The sequence below is a fragment of the Oncorhynchus keta genome, chromosome 7 (assembly GCF_023373465.1).
Source record: "Oncorhynchus keta strain PuntledgeMale-10-30-2019 chromosome 7, Oket_V2, whole genome shotgun sequence".
Classification (NCBI taxonomy): Eukaryota; Metazoa; Chordata; class Actinopteri; order Salmoniformes; family Salmonidae; genus Oncorhynchus; species Oncorhynchus keta.
In genome coordinates this window covers 15,954,657-15,967,083 of record NC_068427.1, presented here as the reverse complement: position 1 = coordinate 15,967,083, position 12,427 = coordinate 15,954,657, and the positions used below count along the sequence as shown (strand labels likewise).

General features: G+C 41.0%; 1 pseudogene; it reads right to left on the bottom strand.

Annotated features, from left to right (window-relative positions):
* Positions 1–1,221: 1,221 nt before the first annotated feature.
* On the bottom strand, positions 1,222–6,197 carry LOC118385809 (uncharacterized; annotated as a pseudogene).
* Positions 6,198–12,427: the final 6,230 nt, after the last annotated feature.

Genomic DNA, 12,427 nt, shown 5'->3' with positions numbered 1-12,427 from the left:
ATGACGGTGTCGGAGGTGGAACTGAGTTAGAGCTATCAAATCCACAAGCATCTATCGGAATAAAAAATACACCATGTTTTATTGTCATATACACCAGATCGGTTCAGTGAAATGTGTTGTTTTACAGCAGGTGTCAAACTCATTCCATGGAGGGCAGTGTCTGCAGCTTTTCATTCCTCACTTGTACTCAATTGATGAATCAAGGTCACTAATAAGTAAGAAACTACACCTCTGACACTGCCAAAACACCAGCTATGCGGGTATCGGCTATTGCGTGTTCACACTTGATCTGATTTAATCTAGGACATAATGTCAAGTGTCCCTGAGCACTGTTACTTTTTCTTAAAACCACTTAAGGATACGCATCTTTTTTTCCATTTTCGCCATAAATTACATACCCAAATCTAACTGCCTGTAGCTCAGGACCTGAAGCAAGGACATGCATATTATTGATACCATTTCAAAGGAAACACTTTGTAGTTTGTGGAAGTGTTAAACTAATGCAGGAGAATATAACACATTAGATCTGGTAAAAGATAATACAAAGAAAAACATTTGTACCATCATCTTTGAAATGCAAGAGAAAGGCCATAATGTATTATGCCAGCCCAGGCACAATTTAGATTTTGGCCACTGGATGGCAGCAGTGTTTGTGCAAATTTTTAGACTGATCCAATGAACCATTCCATTTCTGTAAAAATGTTTGTATTAAGACTGCCCAAATGTACCTAATTGGTTTATTAATACATTTAAGCTCATAACGGTGCTTTCTCCTCAAACAATAGAATTGTATTCTTTCACTGTAATAGATACTCTAATTTTGACAGTGCAGTTAGATTAACACAAACGTAAGCTTTCTGCCAATATCAGATATGTCTATGTCCTGGGAAATGTTATTGTTACTTATAACCTCATGCTAATCACATTAGCCTAGGTTAGCTCAACAGTCCGACGGGGGACCCACCGATCCTGTTTGTGCCATAGGCCATCAAAAGAAGGCTATCCTATAGGTTTAAATGCAATTGCAAGTCAGGCATGCCAAGTTAATTTGCAGGACAGGCCAAAAAGTACCTAAGCGCATTGCATTTGACAGTAAATATATAGCAGAACACTAATACATACACTACCGGTCAAAAGTTTTAGAACACCTAGTGTTAGGGTTGCGTCAATTCGAATCTGGTATCAGGATAAATATGACATTGAGTCACCGATTGTATACAATGTATTTTTTATTAGCTAAGCAATAAGTGGTAAATGCAATTTTCGTATATACGGGCTCTCTGTCCCACCTCGCAGGGCAAACAGAGAACTGACTTGTTCCTGACAAAGATATTATATATATACTCTGACAGGAGGTAGTTCCTGTGTCCGAGCCGGCCTGTCAGAGTAGAGACTGGGCGTGGTTTAGACTCACCCAGCCTATCGTTGATTGTTGGCGCAGAGGCTGGTCCCAGCCCCCTAAGCGCTTCAGCGGTCAGTTGTTGTAGCTGTGTAGAATATACAGTTATCAGGCACCTGGCTCCTGTTATCTATATATTAAAAAAAGACTGTTTGTTCTCGCAACATTACGTTCTGAATGTGCCCCCCCACAGTTCCTGTCTTCATGTTATTCTGTATTTTCCATCATGAGAAAGGCCCATGGCCCTGAAACTGTTAACAATGTTTCAAGTCAGCTATGTTGCACACCCACACAAGCCAACAGCAAATAATATTCAATCACATATGATATGGTAACGGGCTATAGTGCATAACACAGAACCTCGGTTTTTCTTTTTCCCCCCTACATTGTAGAATAGTAGTGAAGACATCAAAACTATGAAATAACACATATGGAATCATGTAGTAACCAAAAAAAGTGTTAAATCAAAATAGATTTTATATTTGAGTTTCATCAAATAGCCACCCTTTGCCTTGATGACAGCTTTGCACACTCTTGGCATTCTCTCAACCAGCTTCACCTGGAATGCTTTTCCATCAGTCCTGAAGGAGTTCCCACATATGCTGAGCACTTGTTGGCTGCTGTCCCTTCACTCTGCAGTCAGACTCATCCCAAAACATCTCAATTTGGTTGAGGTCGGGTGATTGTGGAGGCCAGGTCATCCGATGCAGCACTCCATCACTCTCATTCTTGGTAAAATAGCCCTTACACAGCCTGGAGGTGTGTTGGGTCATTATCAATTGTTTTTCAACAGGACAGTCTCACTAAGCACAAACCAGATGGATGGCGTATCGCTGCAGAATGCTTTGGTAGCCATGCTGGTTAAGTGTGCCTGAAAAATCACTGACTGTGCTTTGTTGGTGACACTACCACACCATAACACCTCCTCCTCCATGCTTTACGGTTGGAAACACATGCCGAGATCATCCGTTCACCCACATCGCATCTCACAAAGACACGGCGGTTGGATCCAAAAATCCCAAATTTGGACTCAGACCAAAGGACAAATTTCCAATGGTCTAAAGCACATTGCTCGTGTTTCTTGGCCCAAGAAAGTCTCTTCTTCTTATTGGTGCCCTTTAGTAGTGGTTTCTTTGCAGCAATTTGACCATGAAGGCCTGATTCACACAGTCTCTTCTGAACAGTTGATGGTGAGATGTGTCTGTTACTTGAACACTGTGAAGCATTTATTTGGGCTGCAATCTGAGGTGCTGTTAACTCCAATGAACGTATCCTCTGCAGCAGAGGTAACTCTGAGTCTTCCTTTCCTGTGGTGGTCCTTGTGGGACTTGCTTCAGTTTCATCATAGTGCTTGATGGTTTTTGCAACTGCAATGATGGCCTTTCTTTTCACTTTGCTTATTTGAGCTGTTCTTGCCATAACATGGACCCGGTCTTTTACAAAATAGGGCTATTATCTGTATACCACCCATACCTTGTCACAACACAACTGATTGGCTCAAATGCATTAAGAAGGAAAGAAATGACACAAATTAACTTTAAGAAGGCACACCTGTTAATTAAAATGCATTCCAGGTGACAACCTCATGAAACTGGTTGAAACAATGTGCAAAGCTGTCATCAAGGCAAAGGGTGGCTACTTTGAAGAATCTCAAATATAAAATATATTTGGATTTGTTTAACACTTTTTTGGTTACTACATGATTCCGTTTGTTATTTCATAGTTTATGTCTTCACTATTATTCTACAATGTAGAAAATAGTAATAAAAAAAAAACTTGAATGAGTAGGTGTTCTAAAACTTTTGACAGGTAGTGCATATTACTGTAAAAATCTACCGTATAATGACTATAAAATGTACCACTAAATTAACAGCAATGGCTAACAGTGTAGTTTCATGTTATCACATGTTGAAGCATACGTGAAATGTGACATTTCACATCTGAAATCATGTGAAAACGTGTTTTAGGAACATATGAAGTGTTTTGAAATGTCACAAAGTGTTCCAAAAACACATTTTCACATATGAAAAGCCACATCATCACATGACCACTCCCCTCCTCCTCTTTTATCTGCTGTAATCCCTCTACGGTCCATGTAGTCTCTCTCTCTCTGAGAAAAGACTGAAGCTCAAGTCCTGTCCCAATGAACCACATTTGGCTGGCTCTGGAAGTTGACTGGTTTGTGAGGTCACAGATAGTTGACAGTTGTTTGATATGGACATTGAAAGGCAGTCAGGTCTAAGCAGAGATTCACGTTGTTGCTCTTACGTTATGAAGAGAGGACATTGAGGGCGGTTGGACACTGTCTCAGAGGTGGTCTTAAGCTCTGTGGACGGGACAGTGGGATAGGCCGGAGTGTTTTTGGATGGGGTAGGAGCACCTCTGTTTTAGAGGAAGAAGAGGAGGAAGAGGAGAGGGGGTTGAGAGAGGACAGATCGGCAGCAGCCCCTCTTGTCTCGTGCCCTCCTCCTCCCCCACTTTATCTTCCCCTCCGTCTCGATCACTGCCATCCTTACTCTCTCCATCCTTTCCACTGCTTCCCGAAGGTGACGATGGTGGAACTAAATGCACTGAGGGAAACCGTTCCTCATCATAGGACACCGGAAGCAGGTTCTCCTGGTGTTGTATTTATCTCTGCAAAGAGTCAGACAGTGTTAATGTGTTTAAAATGAAATATGTTGATTAAATCAAGAGACTGTTGCACCTCATCTGACACCATGTGTGAGCCTGTGACTAAGGTCACCTCATACAATCCCCCATAAGGGAAAACCCCTCAACACTAAACCATTGCTGTGGTCAACGCTTCACAATGGAACAAATCAAATAGCGAGCAGATTGGAAACAACCTAGCTTTTATTAGCAGCGTGTTAGCCTAGACTCCCCCTCCTCTACTTGACACATTTATGTTAATTCAGCAATGTGGTGTAAGTCATGCCCACGCTATTAACGGTTCCTTGTATCTCGTTCTTTGTGACAACATATGTACAGTAATAACAATCATGTTTCCATGGCACATGGTTTATGAACTGACACACAAAACACAGTATTCAAAACTTAAGTTTTTCAATTTAAATGATTATACATAATTCTTGCAACCAATAGAATGTTATGTATATGGGGGATAGAAACCATCTGTTTTTTAATGCATGATGGCTCACTGTTCGTTGTTGGCATATCCTGCCTATGTTTGCCCACTTTGCCAATGAAGTAATCATTCAAATAATTGGCAACATCAAATGGTTGTGATGAATAAGCCATCTGAGTCGATGAAAGTTGGTGTTGAATGTATCTTTCTGCCCATAATTTAATTTAAAGTAATCCAATGTGTTGTTTTCCCACTCCATCATTATTTATACAGTATCATTGATCTTAGCTTCATAATAGTTTATTCTTCTTTCTGTTAAGTTTAGTCACATCATTTGTCAATTTACAGTAAATCAGATGTGCAATCAAACTTATTAGCCACTCCTTTTTGCCCCATCTCTTTCAGCCACACAGCTTTTCAATTCCTCATAAATCCATGGAGCTTCAACAGTTCTAACAGTCAGTTTCTCAACAGGTGCCACGTTCATCAATAATTGCAAGAAGCCATTTCATAAATTCATCAAGTGCAGCGGCTGGATACTCCTCATTAATCACGTCAGACCAACTAATATTTGTAACATCATCCACATAAGAGTCACAAAATATTTTGTATGATCTCTTCTACACTATTTTAGGCCACCTTTTGAAACTTTGGCTTTCCTGGCTATAGCCACTAATATTGTGACCACTACATCCAATGGATCCGGACAAAGCTTTCGAACAAAGTGCTACAGAATTAGTCAAAAAAATGTGATCAAAACATGTGGATTATCTTGATCCTGTAGTGCTTGTAAACACCCGTGGTAGGTTGATTAATAACCTGAACCAGAATACAGGCACTGGTTACAGTGAGAAGCTTCCTCTTGAGCAGACAGTTTGATGAAAGTCAGTCAATATTGAGGACCCCAAAGAAAGTAGAGCTCTCGGTTTACATCACATACAGTACCAAGCGTTTGACACATTATTTAGCTACTGACTGTTAACACTTGGTGGCCTACAGCAACACCCCAAAAGAATAGGCTTTAGATGAGGGAGGTGACCCTGCAACCAGAGCACTTCAATAACACTTGACAGGATACCTTCTCTAAGCGTTACAGGGATATGGCCCTGAATATATACAGCATAATCATTTCTGTCTCTTCTATAGATGTTATAAACCTTGTATTGCTACTACTGTATCATCCAAGGAAATCATCTAAATGAGTCTCAAAAATAGCTAATATATGAACGTTATCTGATGTTAGCAAGTTATAGTTTTCATGAACCTTATAAAATATGGGCTATTTTCATCCCTTTCCTGGGTAGCTTCTCAGACAGACAGAATATGGAAAATACCAAACAAAGCAAGAGAGAAAAAAAACATTCAGCAGTCCATTTAACCAGTTAAATATGAACCACGTGCAACTGTGTGTGTCTGCTACAGGGTTGAAGCTACGAACCCATCCCTTCCAGGCTCAAGCGCTCTGGTAGCTTTCATGGACGGAATGTTATTTTCTCTTGAGGCACACAGCTTCTGGATAGTCCCCGATGATGAAGATGCACGTTCCTTTCAAGTTCTTGGCTCTATCGAGAGCAGCTACCTTGCCCTTTAACCTCATGAACTTCACTACTATCTGCCTGGGCCTGTCACCTGGGCCGGTTTTTCAATCCTGTGTGCGCGCTCCACCTCATTCTTCCTGTGGTCCAGCTTCAGTTTCTCAGAGATAATTTCCATCACTTCATCCGGATCTCATGCGGAGATTCTGCAATTCCATCCACAACAATGTTGTTCTGCCTTGAATGTCCCTTGAGATAATCTGATTTCTCAGTCATTGTTATCATGGATTCACATACAGAACTGATGTCCTTCCTCAGTGACTTAAAGACTGCTGCCATCTTACCGTTTTCCTGTTTAAACTCATTGAGCTGACCCTGGGATAACTACAAACTCTTCTTCAGGTCCTGGATCTCTTTGGTCAGGTTGTCCATTCTTTTATTAGTTGACTCCACCAGTATTTGGACACAACACTTGAAGCTATTTTCTCATTGTTGTAACAACTGCTTGTAGAACTATTTTTGTTTGTTTAAAAGTTCCTTCGCCTGTGATAGAGAGACACCACTGTCCTCGATGGTACTCCCACAGGCGTTTCTCTTTGTCATATAGCAACATTGGCTATGCTGTTGTTCCTTGCAATTCCAGACAGGGCAGGTCGCAGGGAAGATGGAAACAGCAACAAATGGCAAGGATCTATACAGTCACAAGCCCGGAACGATCCACAGTCCCAGCCACAAGGGCTAACCACGTCACGGGCTGCCTTCAAGGAAACCCTGCTAGCTTGATAGGCACCTAACAGTGGCAGCTAGGCTAGCTGCTACACCAAGCAGCTCATCAGACCCTTGATCAGCAGGATGCCTGGACAGATACTATAGCAGTGGTCCCAGCAACTGTTGCCAACTGCGTCGCAGGATCCAAACTCAAAAGGAAGCTCGAGGTTAAAGTTTGGGGAAGATCATTTTCACCATAAAAATGCACGTTTATAATTAAAGCATTACATGCATAATTGCATTTGCGGTCACTTTTGAGAAATAATGGTGTTTTCCCGCTAATGGAACATTCACGCTTATAACCTACTGCTGTGTGCGCATTGCTGCACTCAACATTTTAAGCTAAACGTTCAGATCAGTTGCGTCAGCCTCATTGCAAACAAAAGTTTTTTTGATGCTAGTGGTTGTTTTAATTTGGGATCTATCGCATCCTACAACTGACCCAGACTGTGTTTGGAATATGTATTTCTTGCACAGAATATGTCAACTTTGGTACTATGGGATATAGTAGATTGGCTAGTGCTTTTGCTATTCGTTAGGCTTACTCCTCTTGTTGGCTGACGAAAAGTAAACGTGTACAGTTCTTCCAATATTTTCAATATGCACCTCGGAATTGGATAAGGACATGCGCAGTTGCGTCCCCAATGTGTCGGTCTTCACTTGAAACCTGAGAAAGACCCGATCACGTGATGGAGAGCCATGTGAGTGAGATGAGAGGCGTGAGTGAGATGAGAGGTGCTTCTGAGCGGGCAGCATTTAGGGAGAAGGGCTGCAAAAGGCATAGCTTTTTTTTTAGGGTGCATTATAGCCACACAAAGGGATGCCTATCAAGTGCTTCTCAAAGTGTGAATGAGACACTGACGAAGTGTGTACAGTCTGCGCAAAAAAACAAACAAATCAGAGCTCATGCCTTTCAAGCAACTTTTTCAAATCATTAGGTCTCATCATGCAGCCTTACAATGTATTAAACATCTAAACATTTAGCCCAATGTTCGTAAAACAAATATAGTTACATTAATAACTCTAAATTAAGCATATTGGAGTAGTTATTTCTTTGTTACCCGCTCAACACAGAATAGTGTGCGCACTTCCTCAAATGGTTTGGAGAAAACGTCCTTTATTTTATTCATCTTTTTTAAATTGTATTTTTCATACTATAAAATAATGCCACATAATTCTAAGCAAATCTTGTCTGCTAAATTAACTAGTGTATCCCACAGCCATATGGCATAGCCACATCAGGTCCAAAGGACAACTCTGTGTATGCTATTCTGTTCTTCTGAAATAGACCACATTTTCTTCATATCATGTTTCTTTACACCTGTCTAAAATAAACAATGGATTGACTGAAGGTGTAGGCTATATTACATGGATTTATTAGACTTTTTCAAATGAAAATGTTAAAGGTCTGCATCAGTGGCTTGTGTGGAAGCCAGGAGATGCTAAATGTGCTTATGTTAATTAACGGTCAATTACCGTGAGCCCGACAGATATTTGCTTGACAATCACCGACTGATGCAATTTTGTGACTGCAGCAGCCCTTGTCATGAACAGTGCTTGTGCCCATAGAAATGCTGGAAGGGGGGGGTCCTGAGTGAAAAAGTTTGGGAACCCCTGCATTAGAGACAAAGAGGGGTTTGTTTTAAAGGTACAATATGCAGGAATCACCTTGCCATTTCTGGTTGCCAAAATTTGAATAGATCGCCTCTTTTCAGTTAATGTGATAAAACAAAACAGTCATTGTGTAAACCGCTGTGAAATATATTTTCCATAACATAAGTTGTATTTTCAGCTGTTTAAAACTGGTGTACAAAACCAAAAGTTTAATAATAAGACGCAAAAACTAAACTTAAGAACGGGAACCATAGACCTAGCGCACATTGAACCGATCTACTGCTTCTTAGACTTGCTTTCAATGAGAATGACAGATCTGTAACTCACATTTCTATATGAATGTTTTCAGGTCAGCCAACAAAAAAAAAAAAAACTCTGTAGCTACAGCTTTAACCAAACAAGAGAGAAGCAGATGGCGGGGATGCAGCTGTCTGTTAAACACTCTGCCCTCTGTCTTTGTGACCACAGCACAACCACAGGCACATGTATCACAGTGGTGGCGTGTGTGTGTGACAGAGGGGAGGCATATGTGACACCTGCAGCTCTTTCCTGTGTTGTGTCTCCACTGTGAGCCTCACGTTAACATTTTACCAAGGCCTAAGCTAAGGTTTATGATGTGACTTAATGCTATGAGTTACCCAACACTTTTCAGTGTTACTTTGTCCCAAATCCCTGCTGATTGAGTAACCTGCTATCTGGGGAGTTTTGCCTAGCCACTGCGCTTCTGCATCAGCATGTCTTGCTCTTTGGGGATTTTAGGCGAGGTATCTGTAAAGCACTTTGTGACAACTGCGGATGTAAAAAGTGCTTTATAAAATACATTTGATTGATTGAAGCCAGGGCTAGAATATCTGTATCAGTCTATAACTTAACAGTATTTCTGGAAGAGGTCGTTTCAGACAGATTAAGCCAGTGTGAACCAGTAGGGCTGTACAGAGCTCAGACAGCATCACAAGAAGACACAAAACCACTGAGACCTCTGTCTGTGAAGAGAGAGTCAGGGCACAAAGACCACTAACATGGATTCATGTGTGTACACCCATGCGAACACACACGTGCCTGCGGTGTACTTAAAAGTAGTGAAGCTACAGTGCGGGTGGCTGTATGAGTTCCTGCCGAGTCTCTCTGGGCCGCCTAAGATCCTTACGGAGACACAGTACTCTCTGCTGGGAGTCTTACCCTTCAGAGACACCTTGTCCACAAAGTACTGGACACAGATACCATCAAAACCATGCCAGGTTTTTTCAGCATAGAAAAGTATCGGGCGGGAAAAACCGTAAAATACATTTGAAAAATATACATTTTGTAAATATTTTTCAGGATGGAAAAACGTAGGATGGAATATGTATATACAGTGCCTTGCGAAAGTATTCAGCCCCCTTGAACTTTGTGACCTTTTGCCACATTTCAGGCTTCAAAACATAAAGATATAAAACTGTATTTTTTTGTGAAGAATCAACAACAAGTGGGACACAATCATGAAGTGGAACGACATTTATTGGATATTTCAAACTTTTTTAACAAATCAAAAACTGAAAAATTGGGCGTGCAAAATTATTCAGCCCCTTTACTTTCAGTGCAGCAAAAGGTCGCAAAGTTCAAGGGGGCCGAATACTTCGCAAGGCACTGTATACATTTTTATTACAATCTCAAAAATAACAGTCAGGGACAATCTAAAATGTAAAAAGTATGCATTCAGGAATATTTGTGTTATTGCATGAGACCCCCATTGATTTTATTATAATGTTTGATACAGTAGCATAAGCCATGGCCCAATGTGTAGAACTGCAGGAAATGTGCTTTAAAACTGCTAAATGTTCTCTTAGCCTCGTGGCAAAGCATGTAGAATTGCAGCAACTTAGCTTTAAAACAGCTAAATTGTATCACTGTGACCAACAGCTAGGCCTCTACATTTTTTAAAATCAGCAACCACATTATTGGCCACGCCAAGTCCCATTTTGATCCAGAAAAATTGACTGCACTGAAGAGACATTTAGCAATGAAAAACATGTAATGCATTAATAAGCACATCTGATGATTTAGTGAGTGCTTTATAATGAGTTTGAATGTGTCACTCAATTTCAAATAGACACATATGGCACAGGTTTTGGGTCTTCAAAGGACCATCATAAAGAAGTTTAAGTGTACGTATCATGCTCTTCCTGTCCTTACTGTTGCGCCATCCCTGTTGCGGTTTGCTTCTGATGTGGAGTTTGTAGCTGAACCTGTCGTAGACATCTCGTTGGCCATCCACAGGAGGCCTCAGGTCCACACAGAGTGCTGTCACAGGCTCTCACTCACCAAGGGTAGATCCAGGTGGGCTACAGGAAACACAGAGGGACAAACGAGCTTAGTGACTGCTGTGCAACCAGGCTTTTATTTTTTTTAAAGGCCCACTATGAGGTTGGCATATTACTGCGAAATTGCCAAAATCACGATAATGCCACTAGTGTTAAACCCGTTTGAAAAGACCAACTGAAATTTTAGCCTGTTTTGGTAGGATGTAGTTTTGGCCTGACTGGTGACGTCACCAGGCGGTAAATTAGTTAATAGAACAGTAAGGAAGCGTTCCAATAACAGCTGGTTTCCCGTTTTTCCCTCTCCACTCAGAACACTCACAGACAGTCTTTAAAAAAATATCTGGAAGCTATTTGTTTCTTGTTGACCATTTTAATTTAAAACAATCACTATAAAAAGGTACTTAAATCGTTACTCAGAAATGATAGCAAGATAAAAACGACTGTATTGGACTTTAAGGTTGAGTAAGTAAGACTTGTCCACAAACGTACCGACATGTAAATAGTTTATGATTAGTAAACACCATAGTGTAGTTATTTTGTTGGATACTTCTCGCTATTAGCTGAAAGCATATATTTTTTAGACATTTTTTGCTATCAGGCTAGCTGTTGGGTCCGAAACAGATTCCTTAATCATGGTCTTTTGTTGTGCAATGTAGACTCCTCCCTCCGAGGCACGCGTTGCTAGGCAACACTCCTCTGTGGATAAAGCCAGTGTGAGAAACGTGCTAACAAACATTTCTGCAATGAAACGAAATACTCTGCACTCTGACCCAGAACATATTTGCTAGATTCATTAGTGTTGTTAGACAAGCAAGGAAAGTGAACTTCAATACGCGTTGTAGCCTAGTTTTATTGGAATTTGCAACTGTTGTTTGTAAGAAATTAATATGCTAGGTTCTGACATGACTCACTGCATCTTGAAAGTCTCTCCAAAGGGACCAGATGTTTTTCAAATGGAGAATGTATAAGGTGCAAGCTCTGTTAGTGCTACTGAACACAACTCCAAAGTATTTGAACTTTAACCCTGAGGAAATGCTGATACTCATTGTCGTTGATGAGTTTAAAGCAATCTTGGTGGGTCAGGCGTGAGATGTGGTTCCCCAACACAGCGAACACTTGGCTGTGGTAGGTGGGGTTTCGGTCAGAGAAACTCTGGTCAGGCTACACACCAGAGGGGACTGCACATGCTCACAACCAGCCACCTCTTCCCAAGTCTGTCCGACCCTTCCCCTTCTGTACAGGACAAAACATAGGGACTAAGAGAGAGAGGGAAAGAGCAGTTGAAGACTAGCTGAAGTGTTTTGAACTTCAGTTACTGTAATATTTAGCCAACAAGTAAGCAGATTAAAGGTAACTATGGGTATGCATCATTGCCCTTAAATGCAGGAAGACACTCCCAGTCCTGTTCTGACAAGTCTCTTCATCTACGTGGTGTAATTACAGCAATGAATCTCCCATGAGTAAACGCCTCAAGGGAAGGCTGCTTTTGCTTGTTGATTTAGATATTTAGGGAGTGAGAGAGATACTCATACAGATCACAGAATGACACTCACACCCACAAGCAAACACATACCTGTCAGAGCAAACCTTCATGAGGTAGTACACACCCCTGGATACCACGTCAGGATATGGACAAAATGGCTGGAGGAGAGAGTCACATTGACTGGAGCAGGCAGTTCACACATTGCTGAGAGAGACAATTATATTAGTATATTTCAACTCAGAA